The 22,368-nt window shown below is 53.6% G+C and overlaps 8 non-coding genes across 8 annotated transcripts; all 8 read right to left on the reverse strand.

The window, feature by feature from the left end:
* Positions 1 to 2,124: 2,124 nt before the first annotated feature.
* On the reverse strand, positions 2,125 to 2,217 carry LOC132490019 (small nucleolar RNA SNORD116). Its single transcript, XR_009532382.1, has one exon. It is a non-coding gene; the product is annotated as a small nucleolar RNA SNORD116 (small nucleolar RNA).
* A 2,684-nt stretch (positions 2,218 to 4,901) lies between these two features.
* LOC132490020 (small nucleolar RNA SNORD116) lies at positions 4,902 to 4,994 on the reverse strand. The gene has a single exon (XR_009532383.1). It is a non-coding gene; the product is annotated as a small nucleolar RNA SNORD116 (small nucleolar RNA).
* A 2,685-nt stretch (positions 4,995 to 7,679) lies between these two features.
* On the reverse strand, positions 7,680 to 7,772 carry LOC132490021 (small nucleolar RNA SNORD116). The gene has a single exon (XR_009532384.1). It is a non-coding gene; the product is annotated as a small nucleolar RNA SNORD116 (small nucleolar RNA).
* Positions 7,773 to 10,454: 2,682 nt separating this feature from the next.
* Positions 10,455 to 10,547, reverse strand: LOC132489888 (small nucleolar RNA SNORD116). Its single transcript, XR_009532256.1, has one exon. It is a non-coding gene; the product is annotated as a small nucleolar RNA SNORD116 (small nucleolar RNA).
* A 2,684-nt stretch (positions 10,548 to 13,231) lies between these two features.
* Positions 13,232 to 13,324, reverse strand: LOC132489480 (small nucleolar RNA SNORD116). Its single transcript, XR_009531890.1, has one exon. It is a non-coding gene; the product is annotated as a small nucleolar RNA SNORD116 (small nucleolar RNA).
* Positions 13,325 to 16,006: 2,682 nt separating this feature from the next.
* On the reverse strand, positions 16,007 to 16,099 carry LOC132490113 (small nucleolar RNA SNORD116). The gene has a single exon (XR_009532473.1). It is a non-coding gene; the product is annotated as a small nucleolar RNA SNORD116 (small nucleolar RNA).
* A 2,687-nt stretch (positions 16,100 to 18,786) lies between these two features.
* On the reverse strand, positions 18,787 to 18,879 carry LOC132490022 (small nucleolar RNA SNORD116). The gene has a single exon (XR_009532385.1). It is a non-coding gene; the product is annotated as a small nucleolar RNA SNORD116 (small nucleolar RNA).
* Positions 18,880 to 21,565: 2,686 nt separating this feature from the next.
* On the reverse strand, positions 21,566 to 21,658 carry LOC132490023 (small nucleolar RNA SNORD116). Its single transcript, XR_009532386.1, has one exon. It is a non-coding gene; the product is annotated as a small nucleolar RNA SNORD116 (small nucleolar RNA).
* Positions 21,659 to 22,368: the final 710 nt, after the last annotated feature.

A 22,368-nucleotide genomic window follows, 5' to 3' on the forward strand; every position in this document is an offset into this window, starting at 1 on the left:
TCACGCATGTGCGCTTGTGTGACTGTTACTGCACACGAGGACGCGCTTGTGGGCGTCTTTGTGTGCCTCTGAATCCGCATCTTGCTCTCTGTGTGTCCCTGTGGCCCTCACCTGAGACCTCGACCCATAAAAGCCAGAGTTTATACGCGGCGTCCTGGATTTGGAACCCCACACTGAATGGAGAAAGACCTCTTCAAGCTTCAACAGACTGAATGTGAACTTTGAAACCCAGGGGGTTTTGAAATAGGCCACGGACTTCCACTCTTCCACAACCAAGCCTTCTGACCAACGCACAAACACCTGACGAGACCTGCTTTCCGACAGTGGGTGTAACATATAGATGGACCCAGAAATCCTGCAACCTAGTAGAATATGTAATGTGCACTTGGGGCCACTCCCATCATTTTTAGGACCAAGGAAACCTCCTATGGGCGGGCCGACCAGCGACTGGCTACAGGCAAGATGCAGCCCGGCACTTCTCAAGGGGCTAACGAAATTCGGCCCAACTGCCAATTGTTGCCAACTATGCCAAATCACTTTGCGAGGACCCATGGGAATGCCCACTACAGGAAGTGGTGGGCTTCAGTAACCAAGACCCACGTTCAAACCCCACTGCGGAAACTAGGCTAGCTTCCCAGGCACGTGTTGCCAGCATCCAGCCACCAGGTTTGGCGGCCCTGAACCCGGAGGAAACACTCAAATTCTTGACAGTGTTGTCCTACGTGCCCTCCTCCTGCCCACCGGGTAAGTCGAACCTACTGGAAGCCACAGACATCATTCAAACACGGGGTCACTGTATACCAGGGATGGCAGACTGCAAACACGACTGCTTTGATGACACTGACCATACCCCATGCATCCTGGCACTTCTTCACTGACAGAGTGACACTACCGAGAACCTCCCAGATATCAAAGGCATTCGCCCCGAGGACCACAGACCGATTTCCAATGGAAGAACTCTGCTTCGCGAGGGGACCTGCAAGCTTCAAAGGGCACAGTGGCTGTCCACGGCAGCGCACCTGGCATCAGAACACTGAACGCATCTCTGCTCCGCCAACGGACTGCTCCAGATAAACCACTAGCTATCCAAAACTCCTGCGTGCCACAAGGGCTGGCCGCATCAGGCCCTCTCGGAGAAACACTTTCGCTTTGCACATTCCCAAACAAGGAAACAAAGTGGCCAAAGGACATGTTCGCATAACCCAAATACCCCCAAGGTGAGCGGCACAGACGCTTCAACATGTCTAACTTCTCGGCATCCCGCAAGACACCCTTTGGGCGACATACCTCCGGCAACGGGATCACAACTCTACGCAGGTTAAGTATGTAACCACATCCTCATGTACTGCCAAAGCCATCCCCTTCGTGGGCAGCTGATGCCAGCACATCACGAACAGGACGCAATCTTGGGAAGACGTGGCCAGCCCCTGCAACCCAATCATGACAGCCCATCCCACGACATCACACAGGACATGTCCTCATGATGCCTTGCCATCTTCTGCAGGCCAGCAGCCACCACGCAGGCTTCAATGCAGCACTCGGTCCTAACCCCACTCCACGATGACCCACTTAGTGCCAAAACTCTGTCGGGATCTGCAGTGGAGTAGCCGACATGGGCAATACCTAGCCCTAATCCATCAGCTCCCTTCCGTTGAAGACCAACCCCAGCCCACACCCAACCACTGCTCCATCCCCACCGGGCACTAAAGAACTTCAACGCGCCAAAACAAATGACTAGGAGGGACACAGGCCTGGCCTGAGGCTCCAGGCTCCAACCAGGGACGCTTCCTCATTTTGGCTTCCAGAAATAGCCCCCGAAGCTGCATGCACAAATGTGATCCTGGCCAAAGCACACCTTTCCAAGCTGCAAGCTTCCTGGGCCTGCACCAGCACGCACTCCGACTCTGAAGACCAGCAGGAGAGCCTTCCCCCTCGCATGCCCTCAATGGTCTTTCAGCAGGGACCTAATATGCGTAGATGACCCAGCTTATGGGCAGACACAGTGGACCCCCAGATAGGAGCACCTCGAATTCTGGAACCCTGGTGTGTGTTTGCATGCATGTCAGAAGGGGACGCTGGCACTCACTCCTCACTCTCCCCTACCCCCGAGAGACGAAAAGTGCTGGACCTCAGATTCGATGAGGAGACGGTAGAGTGTTCTCACTCATTTTGTTCAGATTTTCCAAGGAATGCATACAAGGGTGTCATCATCGATCCAAGCACAGGCTGGGACGCTGCAGAACACAACCGGGCATGCCGTGGGGGTCTGAAGAGGAGAGATGACCTCGGAGTACTCCAAAACCCTGGGGAATCCACAGCCCTCAGGCCACTCAGAAAGAGCAACAGTCAATCCACTCTTGCAGCCACTGGGACCGTCTGAGGAAAACCTCATATCCAATGGCACATCTTAGGGTGGGTGAAAGCCTACCTTCCTGAGTTAGCCAGAGCCACGCGTAGCAACATGCCCCCGCATCATTTTTCCTCTTTTCCTTAGCACCTGCAGTCATCAGCCAACGCGTAGGTCTTCTTGTCTTTGCCGACGGCCAGCCTCGTCCAGCAGCTGCACCTGAGAACTGGACATAAATCAGGCAGGCTTCAGAATTGGACCGGTGTACTCAGAGATCATGATTCATGAGAATTTTTACCTGGGCTTGAGCTCGAACCCTGCCTCCCAAGGACGTCTACCTTTACAGAGAACTCAATGTTTGTCTGACAGCACGACTGCAGGAAGTAAGGTGTGTACCTTGGCTGGTACGTGAGAGGGTATATTTTTGTTTTCACGCATGTGCGCTTGTGTGACTGTTACTGCACACGAGGACGCGCTTGTGGGCGTCTTTGTGTGCCTCTGAATCCGCATCTTGCTCTCTGTGTGTCCCTGTGGCCCTCACCTGAGACCTCGACCCATAAAAGCCAGAGTTTATACGCGGCGTCCTGGATTTGGAACCCCACACTGAATGGAGAAAGACCTCTTCAAGCTTCAACAGACTGAATGTGAACTTTGAAACCCAGGGGGTTTTGAAATAGGCCACGGACTTCCACTCTTCCACAACCAAGCCTTCTGACCAATGCACAAACACCTGACGAGACCTGCTTTCCGACAGTGGGTGTAACATATAGATGGACCCAGAAATCCTGCAACCTAGTAGAATATGTAATGTGCACTTGGGGCCACTCCCATCATTTTTAGGACCAAGGAAACCTCCTATGGGCGGGCCGACCTGCGACTGGCTACAGGCAAGATGCAGCCCGTCACCTCTCAAGGGGCTAACGAAATTCGGCCCAACTGCCAATTGTTGCCAACTATGCCATATCACTTTGCGAGGACCCATGGGAATGCCCACCACAGGAAGTGGTGGGCTTCAGTAATCAAGACACACGTTCAAACCACACTGCGGAAACTAGGATAGCTTCCCAGGCACGTGTTGCCAGCATCCAGCCACCAGGTTTGGCGGCCCTGAACCCGGAGGAAACACTCAAATTCTTGACAGTGTTGTCCTACGTGCCCTCCTCCTGCCCACCGGGTAAGTCGAACCTACTGGAAGCCACAGACATCATTCAAACACGGGGTCACTGTATACCAGGGATGGCAGACTGCAAACACGACTGCTTTGATGACACTGACCATACCCCATGCATCCTGGCACTTCTTCACTGACAGAGTGACACTACCGAGAACCTCACAGAGATCAAAGGCACTCTCCCCGAGGACCACAGACCGATTTCCAATGGAAGAACTCTGCTTCGCGAGGGGACCTGCAAGCTTCAAAGGGCACAGTGGCTGTCCACGGAAGCGCACCTGGCATCGGAACACTGAATGCATCTCTGCTCCGCCAACGGACTGCTCCAGATAAACCACTAGCTATCCAAAACTCCTGCGTGCCACAAGGGCTAGCCGCATCATGCCCTCTCGGAGAAACACTTTCGCTTTGCACATTCCCAAACAAGGAAACAAAGTGGCCAAAGGGCATGTTCGCATAACCCAAATACCCCCAAGGTGAGCGGCACAGACGCTTCAACATGTCTAACTTCTCGGCATCCCGCAAGACACCCTTTGGGCGACATACCTCCGGCAACGGGATCACAACTCTACGCAGGTTAAGTATGTAACCACATCCTCATGTACTGCCAAAGCCATCCCCTTCGTGGGCAGCTGATGCCAGCACATCACGAACAGGACGCATTCTTGGGAAGACGTGGCCAGCTCCTGCAACCCAATCATGACAGCCCATCCCACGACATCACACAGGACATGTCCTCATGATGCCTTGCCATCTTCTGCAGGCCAGCAGCCACCACGCAGGCTTCAATGCAGCACTCGGTCCTAACCCCACTCCACGATGACCCACTTAGTGCCAAAACTCTGTCGGGATCTGCAGTGGAGTAGCCGACATGGGCAATACCTAGCCCTAATCCATCAGCTCCCTTCCGTTGAAGACCAACCCCAGCCCACACCCACCCACTGCTCCATCCCCACCGGGCACTAAATGACTTCAACGCGTCAAAACAAATGACGGGGAGGGACACAGGCCTGGCCTGAGGCTCCAGGCTCCAACCAGGGACGCTTCCTCATTTTGGCTTCCAGAAATAGCCCCCGAAGCTGCATGCACAAATGTGATCCTGGCCAAAGCACACCTTTCCAAGCTGCAAGCTTACTGGGCCTACACCAGCACGCACTCCGACACTGAAGACCAGCAGGAGAGCCTTCCCCCTCGCATGCCCTCAACGGTCTTTTAGCAGGGACCTAATATGCGTAGATGACCCAGCTTATGGGCAGACACAGTGGACCCCCAGATAGGAGCACCTCGAATTCTGGAACCCTGGTGTGTGTTTGCATGCAGGTCAGAAGGGGACGCTGGCCCTCACTCCTCACTCTCCCATACCCCCAAGAGACGAAACGTGCTGGACCTCAGATTCGATGAGGAGACGGTAGAGTGTTCTCACTCATTTTGTTCAGATTTTCCAAGGAATGCATACAAGGGTGTCATCATCGATCCAAGCACAGGCTGGGACGCTGCAGAACACAACCGGGCATGCCGTGGGGGTCTGAAGAGGAGAGATGACCTCGGAGTACACCAAAACCCTGGGGAATCTACAGCCCTCAGGCCACTCAGAAAGAGCAACAGTCAATCCACTCTTGCAGCCACTGGGACCGTCTGAGGAAAACCTCATATCCAATGGCACATCTTAGGGTGGGTGAAAGCCTACCTTCCTGAGTTAGCCAGAGCCACGCGTAGCAACATGCCCCCGCGTCATGTTTCCACTTTTCCTTAGCACCTGCAGTCATCAGCCAACACGTAGGTCTTCTTGTCTTTGCCGACGGCCAGCCTCGTCCAGCAGCTGCACCTGAGAACTGGACATAAATCAGGCAGGCTTCAGAATTGGACCGGTGTACTCAGAGATCATGATTCATGAGAATTTTTACCTGGGCTTGAGCTCGGACCCTGTCTCCCAAGGATGTCTACCTTTACAGAGAACTCAATGTTTGTCTGACAGCACGACTGCAGGAAATAAGGCGTGTACATTGGCCGGTACGTGAGAGGGTATATTTTTGTTTTCACGCATGTGCGCGTGTGTGACTGTTACGGCACACGAGAACGCGCTTGTGGGCGTCTTCGTGTGCCTCTGAATCCGCATCTCGCTCTCTGTGTGTCCCTGTGGCCCTCTCCTGAGACCTCGAACCATAAAAGCCAGAGTTTATACACAGCGTCCTGGATTTGGAACCCCCAACTGAATGGAGAAAGACCTCTTCAAGCTTCAACAGACTGAATGTGAACTTTGAAACCCAGGGGGTTTTGAAATAGGCCACGGACTTCCACTCTTCCACAACCAAGCCTTCTGACCAACGCACAAACACCTGACGAGACCTGCTTTCCGACCGTGGGTGTAACATATAGATGGACCCAGAAATCCTGCAACCTAGTAGAATATGTAATGTGCACTTGGGGCCACTCCCATCATTTTTAGGACCAAGGAAACCTCCTATGGGCGGGCCGACCTGCGACTGGCAACACACAAGATGCAGCCCGGCACCTCTCAAGGGGCTAACATAATTCGGCCCAACTGCCAATTATTGCCAACTATGCCAAATCACTTTGCGAGGACCCATGGGAATGCCCACCACAGGAAGTGGTGGGCTTCAGTAACCAAGACCCACGTTCAAACCCCACTGCGGAAACTAGGCTAGCTTCCCAGGCACGTGTTGCCAGCATCCAGCCACCAGGTTTGGCGGCCCTGAACCCGGAGGAAACACTCAAATTCTTGACAGTGTTGTCCTACGTGCCCTCCTCCTGCCCACCGGGTAAGTCGAACCTACTGGAAGCCACAGACATCATTCAAACACGGGGTCACTGTATACCAGGGATGGCAGACTGCAAACACGACTGCTTTGATGACACTGACCATACCCCATGCATCCTGGCACTTCTTCACTGACAGAGTGACACTACCGAGAACCTCCCAGAGATCAAAGGCACTCTCCCCGAGGACCAGAGACCGATTTCCAATGGAAGAACTCTGCTTCGCGAGGGGACCTGCAAGCTTCAAAGGGCACAGTGGCTGTCCACGGAAGCGCACCTGGCATCCGAACACTGAATGCATCTCTGCTCTGCCAACGGACTGCTCCAGATAAACCACTAGCTATCCAAAACTCCTGCGTGCCACAAGGGCTAGCCGCATCATGCCCTCTTGGAGAAACACTTTCGCTTTGCACATTCCCAAACAAGGAAACAAAGTGGCCAAAGGGCATGTTCGCATAACCCAAATAACCCCAAGGTGAGCGGCACAGAGGCTTCAACATATCTAATTTCTTGGCGTCCCGCAAGACACCCTTTGGGCGACATTCCTCCGGCAACGGGATCACAACTCTACACAGGTTAAGTCCGTAACCGCATCCTCATGTACTGCCAAAGCCATCCCCTTCGTGGGCAGCTGATGCCAGCACATCACGAACAGGTCGCATTCTTGGGAAGACGTGGCCAGCTCCTGCAACCCAATCATGACAGCCCATCCCACGACATCACACCGGACACTGTCATCATGATGCCTTGCCATCTTCTGCAGGCCAGCAGCCACCACGCAGGCTTCAATGCAGCACTCGGTCCTAACCCCACTCCACGATGACCCACTTAGTGCCAAAACTCTGTCGGGATCTGCAGTGGAGTAGCCGACATGGGCAATACCTAGCCCTAATCCATCAGCTCCCTTCCGTTGAAGACCAACCCCAGCCCACACCCACCCACTGCTCCATCCCCACCGGGCATTAAAGAATTTCAATGCACCAAAATAAATGACAGGGAGGGACACAGGACTGGCCTGAGGCTCCAGGCTCCAACCAGGGACACTTCCCCATTTTGGCTTCCAGAAATAGCCCCCAAAGCTGCATGCACAAACGTGATCCTGGCCAAAGCACACCTTTCCAAGCTGCAAGCTTACTGGGCCTACACCAGCACGCACTCCGACACTGAACACCAGCAGGAGAGCCTTCCCCCTCGCATGCCCTCAACGGTCTTTAAGCAGGGACCTAATATGCGTACATGACCCAGCTTATGGGCAGACACAGTGGACCCCCAGATAGGAGCATCTCGAATTCTGGAACCCTGGTGTGTGTTTGCATGCAGGTCAGAAGGGGACGCTGGCCCTCACTCCTCACTCTCCCCTACCCCCGAGCGACGAAACGTGCTGGACCTCAGATTCGATGAGGAGACGGTAGAGTGTTCTCACTCATTTTGTTCAGATTTTCCAAGGAATGCATACAAGGGTGTCATCATCGATCCAAGCACAGGCTGGGACGCTGCAGAACACAACCGGGCATGCCGTGGGGGTCTGAAGAGGAGAGATGACCTCGGAGTACACCAAAACCCTGGGGAATCTACAGCCCTCAGGCCACTCAGAAAGAGCAACAGTCAATCCACTCTTGCAGCCACTGGGACCGTCTGAGGAAAACCTCATATCCAATGGCACATCGTAGGGTGGGTGAAAGCCTACCTTCCTGAGTTAGCCAGAGCCACGCGTACCAACATGCCCCCGCGTCATGTTTCCACTTTTCCTTAGCACCTGCAGTCATCAGCCAATGCGTAGGTCTTCTTGTCTTTGCCGACGGCCAGCCTCGTCCAGCAGCTGCACCTGAGAACTGGACATAAATCAGGCAGGCTTCAGAATTGGACCGGTGTACTCAGAGATCATGATTCATGAGAATTTTTACCTGGGCTTGAGCTCGGACCCTGTCTCCCAAGGACGTCTACCTTTACAGAGAACTCAATGTTTGTCTGACAGCACGACTGCAGGAAATAAGGCGTGTACGTTGGCCGGTACGTGAGAGGGTATATTTTTGTTTTCACGCATGTGCGCGTGTGTGACTGTTACTGCACACGAGGACGCGCTTGTGGGCGTCTTCGTGTGCCTCTGAATCCGCATCTTGCTCTCTGTGTGTCCCTGTGGCCCTCTCCTGAGACCTCGAACCATAAAAGCCAGAGTTTATACGCAGCGTCCTGGATTTGGAACCCCCAACTGAATGGAGAAAGACCTCTTCAAGCTTCAACAGACTGAATGTGAACTTTGAGACTCAGGGGGTTTTGAAATAGGCCACGGACTTCAACTCTTCCACAACCAAGCCTTCTGACCAACGCACAAACACCTGACGAGACCTGCTTTCCGACAGTGGGTGTAACATATAGATGGACCCAGAAATCCTGCAACCTAGTAGAATATGTAATGTGCACTTGGGGCCACTCCCATCATTTTTAGGACCAAGGAAACCTCCTATGGGCGGGCCGACCTGCGACTGGCAACACAAAAATGCAACCAGGCAGCTCTCAAGGGGCTAACATAATTCGGCCCAACTGCCAATTGTTGCCAACTATGCCAAATCACTTTGCGAGGACCCATGGGAATGCCCACCACAGGAAGTGGTGGGCTTCAGTAACCAACACCCACGTTCAAACCCCACTGCGGAAACTAGGCTAGCTTCCCAGGCACGTGTTGCCAGCATCCAGCCACCAGGTTTGGCGGCCCTGAACCCGGAGGAAACACTCAAATTCTTGACAGTGTTGTCCTACGTGCCCTCCTCCTGCCCACCGGGTAAGTCGAACCTACTGGAAGCCACAGACATCATTCAAACATGGGGTCACTGTATACCAGGGATGGCAGACTGCAAACATGACTGCTTTGATGACACTGACCATACCCCATGCATCCTGGCACTTCTTCACTGACAGAGTGACACTACCGAGAACCTCCCAGAGTTCAAAGGCACTCTCCCCGAGGACCACAGACCAATTTCCAATGGAAGAACTCTGCTTCGCAAGGGGACCTGCAAGCTTCAAAGGGCACAGTGGCTGTCCACGGCAGCGCACCTGGCATCAGAACACTGAACGCATCTCTGCTCCGCCAACGGACTGCTCCAGATAAACCACTAGCTATCCAAAACTACTGCATGGCACAAGGGCTGGCCCCATCATGCCCTCTCGGAGAAACACTTTCGCTTTGCACATTCCCAAACAAGGAAACAAAGTGGCCAAAGGGCATGTTCGCATAACCCAAATACCCCCAAGGTGAGCGGCACAGATGCTTCAACATGTCTAACTTCTCGGCATCCAGCAAGACACCCTTGGGCGACATACCTCCGGCAACGGGATCACAACTCTACGCAGGTTAAGTATGTAACCACATCCTCATGTACTGCCAAAGCCATCCCCTTCGTGGGCAGCTGATGCCAGCACATCACGAACAGGACGCATTCTTGGGAAGACGTGGCCAGCTCCTGCAACCCAATCATGACAGCCCATCCCACGACATCACACAGGACATGTCCTCATGATGCCTTGCCATCTTCTGCAGGCCAGCAGCCACCACGCAGGCTTCAATGCAGCACTCGGTCCTAACCCCACTCCACGATGACCCACTTAGTGCCAAAACTCTGTCGGGATCTGCAGTGGAGTAGCCGACATGGGCAATACCTAGCCCTAATCCAAAAGCTCCCTTCCGTTGAAGACCAACCCCAGCCCACACCCAACCACTGCTCCATCCCCACCGGGCACTAAAGAACTTCAACGCGCCAAAACAAATGACTAGGAGGGACACAGGCCTGGTCTGAGGCTCCAGGCTCCAACCAGGGACGCTTCCTCATTTTGGCTTCCAGAAATAGCCCCCGAAGCTGCATGCACAAATGTGATCCTGGCCAAAGCACACCTTTCCAAGCGGCAAGCTTACTGGGCCTACACCAGCACGCACTCCGACTCTGACGACCAGCAGGAGAGCCTTCCCCCTCGCATGCCCTCAACGGTCTTTCAGCAGGGACCTAATATGCGTAGATGACCCAGCTTATGGGAAGACACAGTGGACCCCCAGATAGGAGCACCTCGAATTCTGGAACCCTGGTGTGTGTTTGCATGCAGGTCAGAAGGGGACGCTGGCCCTCACTCCTCACTCTCCCCTACCCCCGAGAGACGAAACGTGCTGGACCTCAGATTCGATGAGGAGACGGTAGAGGGTTCTCACTCATTTTGTTCAGATTTTCCAAGGAATGCATACAAGGGTGTCATCATCGATCCAAGCACAGGCTGGGACGCTGCAGAACACAACCGGGCATGCCGTGGGGGTCTGAAGAGGAGAGATGACGTCGGAGTACTCCAAAACCCTGGGGAATCCACAGCCCTCAGGCCACTCAGAAAGAGCAACAGTCAATCCACTCTTGCAGCCACTGGGACGGTCTGAGGAACACCTCATATCCAATGGCACATCTTAGGGTGGGTGAAAGCCTACCTTCCTGAGTTAGCCAGAGCCATGCGTAGCAACATGCCCCCGCGTCATTTTTCCACTTTTCCTTAGCACCTGCAGTCATCAGCAAACGCGTAGGTTTTCTTGTCTTTGCTGACGGCCAGCCTCGTCCAGCAGCTGCACCTGAGAACTGGACATAAATCAGGCAGGATTCAGAATTGTACAGGTGTACTCAGAGATCATGATTCATGAGAATTTTTACCTCGGCTAGAGCTCGAACCCTACCTACCAAGGACGTCTACCTTTACAGAGAACTCAATGTTTGTCTGACAGCACGACTGCAGGAAGTAAGGCGTGTACGTTGGCCGGTACGTGAGAGGGTATATTTTTGTTTTCACGCATGTGCGCATGTGTGACTGTTACTGCACACGACGACACGCTTCTGGGCGTCTTTGTGTGCCTCTGAATCCGCATCTTGCTCTCTGTGTGTCCCTGTGGCCCTCTCCTGAGACCTCGAACCATAAAAGCCAGAGATTATACACAGCACCCTGGATTTGCGCCCCCCCAATGAATGGAGAAAGACCTCTTCAAGCTTCAACAGACTGAATGTGAACTTTGAAACACAGGGGGTTTTGAAATAGGCCACAGACTTCCACTCTTCCACAACCAAGCCTTCTGACCAACTCACAAACACCTGACGAGAACTGCTTTCCGACTGTGGGTGTAACATATAGATGGACCCAGAAATCCTGCAACCTAGTATAATATATAATGTGCACTTGGGGCCACTCCCATCATTTTTAGGACCAAGGAAAACCCCTATGGGCGGGCCGACCTGCGACTGGCTACAGGCAAGATGCAGCCCGGCACCTCTCAAGGGGCTAACGAAATTCGGCCCAACTGCAAATTGTTGCCAACTATGCCAAATCACTTTGCGAGGACCCATGGGAATGCCCACAACAGGAAGTGGTGGGCTTCAGTAACCAAGACACACGTTCAAACCCCACTGCGGAATCTAGGCTAGCTTCACAGGCACGTGTTGCCAGCATCCAGCCTCCAGGTTTGGCGGCCCTGAACCCGGAGGAAACACTCAAATTCTTGACAGTGTTGTCCTACGTGCCCTCCTCCTGCCCACTGGGTAAGTCGAACCTACTGGAAGCCACAGACATCATTTAAACTCGGGGTCACTGTATACCCGGGATGGCAGACTGCAAACACGACTGCTTTGATGACACTGACCATACTCCATGCATCCTGGCACTTCTTCACTGACAGAGTGACACTACCGAGAACCTCCCAGAGATCAAAGGCACTCTCCCCGAGGACCACAGACCGATTTCCAATGGAAGAACTCTGCTTCGCGAGGGGACCTGCAAGCTTCAAAGGGCACAGTGGCTGTCCACGGCAGTGCACCTGGCATCAGAACACTGAACGCATCTCTGCTCCGCCAACGGACTGCTCCAGATAAACCACTAGCTATCCAAAACTCCTGCGTGCCACAAGGGCTGGCCTCATCAGGCCCTCTCGGAGAAACGCTTTCGCTTTGCACATTCCCAAACAAGGAAACAAAGTGGCCAAAGGGCATGTTCGCATAACCCAAATACCCCCAAGGTGAGCGGCACAGACGCTTCAACATGTCTAACTTCTCGGCGTCCCGCAAGACACCCTTTGGGCGACATTCCTCCGGCAACCGGATCACAAATCTACGCAGGTTAAGTACGTTACCGCATCCTCATGTACTGCCAAAGCCATCCCCTGCGTGGGCAGCTGATGCCAGCACATCACGAACAGGACGCATTCTTGGGAAGACGTGGCCAGCTCCTGCAACCCAATCATGACAGCCCATCCCACGACATCACACAGGACATTTCCTCATGATGCCTTGCCATCTTCTGCAGGCCAGCAGCCACCACGCAGGCTTCAATGCAGCACTCAGTCCTAAGCCCACTCCACGATGACCCACTTAGTGCCAAAACTCTGTCGGGATCTGCAGTGGAGTAGCCGACATGGGCAATACCTAGCCCTAATCCATCAGCTCCCTTCCGTTGAAGACCAACCCCATCCCACACTCACCAAATGCTCCATCCCCACCGGGCACTAAAGAACTTCTACACGCGAAAACAAATGACAAGGAGGGACACAGGCCTGGCCTGAGGCTCCAGGCTCCAACCAGGGACGCTTCCATATTTTGGCTTCCAGAAATAGCCCCCGAAGCTGCATGCACAAATGTGATCCTGGCCAAAGCACACCTTTCCAAGCTGCAAGCTTACTGGGCCTACACGAACACGCACTCCGACTCTGAAGACCAGCAGGAGAGCCTTCCCCCTCGCATGCCCTCAACGGTCTTTTAGCAAGGACCTAATATGCGTAGATGACCCAGCTTATGGGCAGACACAGTGGACCCCCAGATAGGAGCACCTCGAATTCTGGAACCCTGGTGTGTGTTTGCATGCAGGTCAGAAGGGGACGCTGGCCGTCACTCCTCACTCTCCCCTACCCCCGAGAGATGAAACGTGCTGGACCTCAGATTCGATGAGGAGACGGTAGAGTGTTCTCACTCATTTTGTTCAGATTTTCCAAGGAATGCATACAAGGGTGTCATCACCGATCCAAGCACAGGCTGGGACGCTGCAGAACACAACCGGGCATGCCGTGGGGGTCTGAAGAGGAGAGATGACCTCGGAGTACTCCAAAACCCTGGGGAATCCACAGCCCTCAGGCCACTCAGAAAGAGCAACAGTCAATCCACTCTTGCAGCCACTGGGACTGTCTGAGGAAAACCTCATATCCAATGGCACATCTTAGGGTGGGTGAAAGCCTACCTTCCTGAGTTAGCCAGAGCCACGCGTAGCAACATGACCCCACGTCATGTTTCCACTTTTCCTTAGCACCTGCAGTCATCAGCCAACGCGTAGGTCTACTTTTTTTTGCCGACGGCCAGCCTCGTCCAGCAGCTGCACCTGAGAACTGGACATAAATCAGGCAGGCTTCAGAATTGGACCGGTGTACTCAGAGCTCATGATTCATGAGAATTTTTACCTGGGCTTGAGCTCGGACCCTGCCTCCCAAGCACGTCTACCTTTACAGAGAACTCAATGTTTGTCTGACAGCACGACTGCAGGAAATAAGGCGTGTACGTTGGCCGGTACGTGAGAGGGTATATTTTTGTTTTCACGCATGTGCGCGTGTGTGACTGTTACTGCACACGAGGACGCGCTTGTGGGCTTCTTTGTGTGCCTCTGCATCCGCATCATGCTGTCTGTGTGTCCCTGTGGCCCTCTCCTGAGACCTCGAACCATAAAAGCCAGAGTTTATACACAGCGTCCTGGATTTGGACCCCCCCACTGAATGGAGAAAGACCTCTTCAAGCTTCAACAGACTGAATGTGAACTTTGAAACCCAGGGGGTTTTGAAATAGGCCCCGGACTTCCACTCTTCCACAGCCAAGCCTTCTGACCAATGCAAAAACACCTGACAAGACCTGCTTTCCTACCGTGGGTGTAACATATAGATGGACCCCGAAATCCTGCAACCTAGTAGAATATGTAATGTGCACTTGGGGCCACTCCCATCATTTTTAGAACCAAAGAATCCTCCTATGGGCTGGCCGACCTGCGACTGGCTACAGGCAAGATGCAGCCCGGCACCTCTCAAGGGGCTAACGAAATTCTGCCCAACTGCCAACTGTTGCCAACTATGCCAAATCACTTTGCGAGGACCCATGGAAATGCCCACCACAGGAAGTGGTGGGCTTCAGTAAACAAGACCCATGTTCAAACCCCACTGCGGAAACTAGGCTAGCTTCCCAGGCACGTGTTGCCAGCATCCAGCCACCAGGTTTGGCGGCCCTTAACCCGGAGGAAACACTCAAATTCTTGACAGTTTTGTCCTACGTGCCCTCCTGCTGCCCACCGGGTAAGTCGAATCTACTGGAAGACACAGACATCATTCAAACTCGGGGTCACTGTATACCAGTGATGGCAGACCGCAAACTCGACTGCTTTGATGACACTGACCATACCCCATGCATCCTGGCACTTCTTCACTGACAGAGTGACACTACCGAGAACCTCCCAGAGATCAAAGGCACTCTCCCCGAGGACCACAGACCGATTTCCAATGGAAGAACTCTGCTTCGCGAGGGGACCTGCAAGCTTCAAAGGGCACAGTGGCTGTCCACGGCAGCGCACATGGCATCAGAACACTGAATGCATCTGTGCTCTGCCAACGGACTGCTCCATATAAACCACTAGCTATCCAAAACTCCTGCATGCCACAAGGGCTGGCCGCATCATGCCCTCTCGGAGAAACACTTTCGCTTTGCACATTCCCAAACAAGGAAACAAAGTGGCCAAAGGGCATGTTCGCATAACCCAAATACCCCCAAGGTGAGCGGCACAGAAGCTTCAACATGTCTAATTTCTTGGCGTCCCGCAAGACACCCTTTGGGCGACATTCCTCCGGCAACTGGATCACAACTCTACGCAGGTTAAGTACGTAACCGCATCCTCATGTACTGCCAAAGCCATCCCCTTCGTGGGCAGCTGATGCCAGCACATCACGAACAGGACGCATTCTTGGGAAGACGTGGCAAGCTCCTGCAACCCAATCATGACAGCCCATCCCACGACATCACACCGGACATGTCCTCATGATGCCTTGCCATCTTCTGCAGGCCAACAGCCACCACGCAGGCTTCAATGCAGCACTCGGTCCTAACCCCACTCCACGATGACCCACTTAGTGCCAAAACTCTTTCGGGATCTGCAGTGGAGTAGCCGACATGGGCAATAACTAGCCCTAATCCATCAGCTCCCTTCCGTTGAAGACCAACCCCAGCCCACACCCACCCACTGCTCCATCCCCACCCGGCACTAAAGAACTTCTACACACCAAAACAAATGACAAGGAGGGACACAGGACTGGCCTGAGGCTCCAGGCTCCAACCAGGGATGTTTCCACATTTTGGCTTCCAGAAATAGCCCCCGAAGCTGCATGCACAAATGTGATCCTGGCCAAAGAACACCTTTCAAAGATGCAAGCTTACTGGGCCTACACCAGCACGCACTCTTACTCTGAAGACCAGCAGGAGAGCCTTCCCCTTCGCATGCCCTACGGTCTTTCAGCAGGGACCTAATATGCATAGATGACCCAGCTTATGGGCAGACACAGTGGACCCCCAGATAGGAGCACCTCGAATTCTGGAACACTGGTGTGTGTTTGCATGCAGGTCAGAAGGGGACGCTGGCCCTCACTCCTCACTCTCCCCTACCCCCGAGAGACGAAACGTGCTGGACCTCAGATTCGATGAGGAGACGGTAGAGTGTTCTCACTCATTTTGTTCAGATTTTCCAAGGAATGCACACAAGGGTGTCATCATCGATCCAAGCACAGGCTGGGGCGCTGCAGAACACAACCGGGCATGCCGTGGGGTTCTGAAGAGGAGAGATGACCTCGGAGTACTCCAAAACCCTGGGGAATCCACAGCCCTCAGGCCACTCAGAAAGAGCAACAGTCAATCCACTCTTGCAGCCACTGGGACTGTCTGAGGAACACCTCATTTCCAATGGCAAATCTTAGGGTGGGTGAAAGCCTACCTTCCTGAGTTAGCCAGAGCCATGCGTAGCAACATGCCCCCACGTCATTTTTCCACTTTTCCTTAGCACCTGCAGTCATCAGCCAACGCGTAGGTCTTCTTGTCTTTGCTGACGGTCAGCCTCGTCGAGCAGCTGCACCTGAGAACTGGACATAAATCAGGCAGGCTTCAGAATTGTACAGGTGTACTCAGAGATCATGATTCATGAGAATTTTTACCTGGGCTTGAGCTCGAACCCTGCCTCCCAAGGACGTCTACCTTTACAGAGAACTCAATGTTTGTATGACAGCACGACTGCAGGAAGTAAGGTGTGTACCTTGGCTGGTACGTGAGAGGGTATATTTTTGTTTTCACGCATGTGCGCGTGTGTGACTGTTACTGCACACGAGGACGCGATTGTGGGCGTCTTTGTGTGCCACTGAATCCGCAACTTGCTCTCTGTGTGTCCCTGTGGCCCTCTCCTGAGACCTCGAACCATAAAAGCCAGAGTTTATACACAGCGTCCTGGATTTGGACCCCCCCCCCACTGAATGGAGAAAGACCTCTTCAAGCTTCAACAGAATGAATGTGAACTTTGAAACCCAGGGGGTTTTGAAATAGGCCACGGACTTCCACTCTTCCACAACCAAGCCTTCTGACCAATGCACAAACACCTGAAGAGACCTGCTTTCCAACAGTGGGTGTAACATATAGATGGACCCAGAAATCCTGCAACCTAGTAGAATATGTAATGTGCACTTGAGGCCACTCCCATCATTTTTAGGACCAAGGAAACCTCCTATGGGCGGGCCGACCTGCGACTGGCTACAGGCAAGATGCAGCCCGGCACCTCTCAAGGGGCTAACGAAATTCGGCCCAACTGCCAATTGTTGCCAACTATGCCAAATCACTTTGCGAGGACCCATGGGAATGCCCACCACAGGAAGTGGTGGGCTTCAGTAACCAAGACCCACGTTCAAACCCCACTGCGCAAACTAGGCTAGCTTCCCAGGCACGTTTTGCCAGCATCCAGCCACCAGGTTTGGCGGCCCCGAACCCGGAGGAAACACTCAAATTCTTGACAGTGTTGTCCTACGTGCCCTCCTGCTGCCCACCGGGTAAATCGAACCTACTGGAAGCCACAGACATCATTCAAACACGGGGTCACTGTATACCAGGGATGGCAGACTGCAAACACGACTGCTTTGATGACACTGATCATACCCCATGCCTCCTGGCACTTCTTCACTGAGAGAGTGACACTACCGAGAACCTCCCAGAGATCAAAGGCACTCTCCCCGAGGACCACAGACCGATTTCCAATGGAAGAACTCTGCTTCGCGAGGGGACCTGCAAGCTTCAAAGGGCACAGTGGCTGTCCACGTCAGCGCACCTGGCATCGGAACACTGAACGCATCTGTGCTCCGCCAACGGACTGCTCCAGATAAACCACTAGCTATCCAAAACTCCTGCGTGCCACAAGGGCTGGCCGCATCAGGCCCTCTCGGAGAAACGCTTTCGCTTTGCACATTCCCAAACAAGGAAACAAAGTGGCCAAAGGGCATGTTCGCATAACCCAAATACCCCCAAGTTGAGCGGCACAGACGCTTCAACATGTCTAACTTCTCGGCGTCCCGCAAGACACCCTTTGGGCGACATTCCTCCGGCAATGGGATCACAACTCTACGCAGGTTAAGTATGTAACCGCATCCTCACGTACTGCCAAAGCCATCCCCTTCGTGGGCAGCTGATGCCAGCACATCATGAACAGGACGCATTCTTGGGAAGACGTGGCCAACTCCTGCAACCCAATCATGACAGCCCATCCCACGACGTCACACAGGACATGTCCTCATGATGCCTTGCCATCTTCTGAAGGCCAGCAGCCAGCACGCAGCCTTCAATGCAGCACTCGGTACTAACCCCACTCCACGATGACCCACTTAGTGCCAAAACTCTGTCGGGATCTGCAGTGGAGTAGCCGACATGGGCAATACCTAGCCCTAATCCATCAGCTCCCTTCCGTTGAAGACCAACCCCAGCCCACACCCACCCACTGCTCCATCCCCACCGGGCATTAAAGAATTTCAATGCACCAAAATAAATGACAGGGAGGGACACAGGCCTGCCCTGGGGCTCCAGGCTCCAACCAGGGACACTTCCTCATTTTGGCTTCCAGAATTATCCCCCGAAGCAGCATGCACAAACGTGATCCTGGCCAAAGCACACCTTTCCAAGCTGCAAGCTTACTGGGCCTACACCAGCACACACTCCGACACTGAAGACCAGCAGGAGAGCCTTCCCCCTCGCATGCCCTCAACGGTCTTTCAGCAGGGACCTAATATGCGTACATGACCCAGCTTATGGGCAGACACAGTGGACCCCCAGATAGGAGCACCTCGAATTCTGGAACCCTGGTGTGTGTTTGCATGCAGGTCAGAAGGGGACGCTGGCCCTCACTCCTCACTCTCCCCTACCCCCGAGAGACGAAACGTGCTGGACCTCAGATTCGATGAGGAGACGGTAGAGTGTTCTCACTCATTTTGTTCAGATTTTCCAAGGAATGCATACAAGGGTGTCATCATCGATCCAAGCACAGGCTGGGACGCTGCAGAACACAACCGGGCATGCCATGGGGGTCTGAAGAGGAGAGATGACCTCGGAGTACACCAAAACCCTGGGGAATCCACAGCCCTCAGGCCACTCAGAAAGAGCAACAGTCAATCCACTCTTGCAGCCACTGGGACCGTCTGAGGAAAACCTCATATCCAATGGCACATCTTAGGGTGGGTGAAAGCCTACCTTCCTGAGTTAGCCAGAGCCACGCGTAGCAACATGCCCCCGTGTCATGTTTCCACTTTTCCTTAGCACCTGCAGTCATCAGCCAACACGTAGGTCTTCTTGTCTTTGCCGACGGCCAGCCTCGTCTAGCAGCTGCACCTGAGAACTGGACATAAATCAGGCAGGCTTCAGAATTGGACCGGTGTACTCAGAGATCATGAGTCATGAGAATTTTTACCTGGGCTTGAGCTCGGACCCTGCCTCCCAAGGACGTCTACCTTTACAGAAAACTCAATGTTTGTCTGACAGCACGACTGCAGGAAATAAGGCGTGTACGTTGGCCGGTACGTGAGAGGGTATATTTTTGTTTTCACGCATGTGCGCGTGTGTGACTGTTACTGCACACGAGGACGCGCTTGTGGGCTTCTTTGTGTGCCTCTGAATCCGCATCATGCTCTCTGTGTGTCCCTGTGGCCCTCTCCTGAGACCTCGAACCATAAAAGCCAGAGTTTATACACAGCGTCCTGGATTTGGACCCCCCCCCCACTGAATGGAGAAAGACCTCTTCAAGCTTCAACAGACTGAATATGAACTTTGAAACCCAGGGGGTTTGAAATAGGCCACGGACTTCCACTCTTCCACAGCCAATCCTTCTGACCAACGAAAAAACACCTGACAAGACCTGCTTTCCTACCGTGGGTGTAACATATAGATGGACCCAGAAATCCTGCAACGTAGTAGAATATGTAATGTGCACTTGGGGCCACTCCCATCATTTTTAGAACCAAAGAACCCTCCTATGGGCTGGCCGACCTGCGACTGGCTACAGGCAAGATGCAGTCCGGAACCTCTCAAGGGGGTAATGAAATTCGGCCCAACTGCCAATTGTTGCCAACTATGCCAAATCACTTTGCGAGGACCCATGGAAATGCCCACCACAGGAAGTGGTGGGCTTCAGTAACCAAGACCCACGTTCAAACCCCACTGCGGAAACTAGGCTAGCTTCCCAGGCACGTGTTGCCAGCATCCAGCCACCAGGTTTGGCGGCCCTGAACCCGGAGGAAACACTCAAATTCTTGACAGTGTTGTCCTACGTGCCCTCCTCCTGCCCACCGGGTAAGTCGAACCTACTGGAAGCCACAGACATCATTCAAACACGGGGTCACTGTATACCAGGGATGGCAGACCGCAAACACGACTGCCTTGATGACACTGACCATACCCCATGCATCCTGGCACTTCTTCACTGACAGAGTGACACTACCGAGAATTTCCCAGAGATCAAAGGCACTCTCCCCGAGGACAACAGACCGATTTCCAATGGAAGAACTCTGCTTCGCGAGGGGACCTGCAAGCTTCAAAGGGCACAGTGGCTGTCCACGGCAGCGCACCTGGCATCGGAACACTGAATGCATCTCTGCTCCGCCAACGGACTGCTCCAGATAAACCACTAGCTATCCAAAACTCCTGCGTGCCACAAGGGCTGTCCGCATCATGCCCTCTCGGAGAAACACTTTCGCTTTGCACATTCCCAAACAAGGAAACAAAGTGGCCTAAGGGCATGTTCGCATAACCCAAATACCCCCAAGGTGAATGGCACAGACGCTTCAACATGTCTAACTTCTCGGCGTCCCGCAAGACACCTTTTGGATGACAATCCACTGGCAATGGGATCACAACTCTACGCAGGTTAAGTATGTAACCGCATCCTCACGTACTGCCAAAGCCATCCCCTTCGTGGGCAGCTGATGCCAGCACATCACGAACAGGACGCATTCTTGGGAAGACTTGGCCAGCTCCTGCAACCCAATCCTGACAGGCCATCCCACGACGTCACACAGGACATGTCCTCATGATGCCTTGCCATCTTCTGCAGGCCAGCAGCCACCACGCAAGCTTCAATGCAGCACTCGGTACTAACCCCACTCCACGATGACCCACTTAGTGTCAAAGCACTGTCGGGATCTGCAGTGGAGTAGCTGACATGGGCAATACCTAGCCCTAATCCATCAGCTCCCTTCCATTGAAGACCAAGCCCAGCCCACACCCACCCACTGCTCCATCCCCACCGGGCATTAAAGAATTTCAATGCACCAAAACAAATGACAGGGAGGGCCACAGGCCTTGCCTGAGGCTCCAGGCTCCAACCAGGGACGCTTCCTCATTTTGGCTTCCAGAAATAGCCCCCGAAGCTGCATGCACAAACGTGATCCTGGACAAAGCACACCTTTCCAAGCTGCAAGCTTACTGGGCCTACACCAGCACGCACTCCGACTCTGAAGACCAGCAGGAGAGCCTTCCCCCTCGCATGCCCTCAACGGTCTTTCAGCAGGGACCTAATATGCGTAGATGACCCAGCTTATGGGCAGACACAGTGGACCCCCAGATAGGAGCACCTCGAATTCTGGAACCCTGGTGTGTGTTTGCACGCAGTTCAGAAGGGGACGCTGGCCCTCACTCCTCACTCTCCCCTACCCCCGAGAGACGAAACGTGCTGGACCTCAGATTCGATGAGGAGACGGTAGAGTGTTCTCACTCATTTTGTTCAGATTTTCCAAGGAATGCATACAAGGGTGTCATCATCGATCCAAGCACAGGCTGGGACGCTGCAGAACACAACCGGGCATGCCGTGGGGGTCTGAAGAGGAGAGATGACCTCGGAGTACACCAAAACCCTGGGGAATCCACAGCCCTCAGGCCACTCAGAAAGAGCAACAGTCAATCCCCTCTTGCAGCCACTGAGACCATCTGAGGAAAACCTCATATCCAATGGCACATCTTAGGGTGGGTGAAAGCCTACCTTCCTGAGTTAGCCACAGCCACGCATAGCAACATGCCCCCGCGTCATTTTTCCACTTTTCCTTAGCACCTGCAGTCATCAGCCAACGCGTAGGTCTTCTTGTCTTTGCCGACGGCCAGCCTCGTCCAGCAGCTGCACCTGAGAACTGGACATAAATCAGGCAGGCTTCAGAATTGGACCGGTGTACTCAGAGATCATGATTCATGAGAATTTTTACCTGGGCTTGAGCTCGGACCCTGAATCCCAAGGACGTCTACCTTTACAGAGAACTCAATGTTTGTCTGACAGCACGACTGCGGGAAATAAGGCATGCACGTTGGCCAGTACGTGAGAGGGTATATTTTTGTTTTCACGCATGTGCGCGTGTGTGACTGTTACTGCACATGAGGACGCGCTTGTGGGCATCTTCGTGTGCCTCTGAATCTGCATCTTACTCTCTGTGTGTCCCTGTGGCCCTCTCCTGATACCACGAACCATAAAAGCCAGAGTTTATACACAG

The sequence above is a fragment of the Mesoplodon densirostris genome, chromosome 4 (assembly GCF_025265405.1).
Source record: "Mesoplodon densirostris isolate mMesDen1 chromosome 4, mMesDen1 primary haplotype, whole genome shotgun sequence".
Taxonomy (NCBI): Eukaryota; Metazoa; Chordata; class Mammalia; order Artiodactyla; family Ziphiidae; genus Mesoplodon; species Mesoplodon densirostris.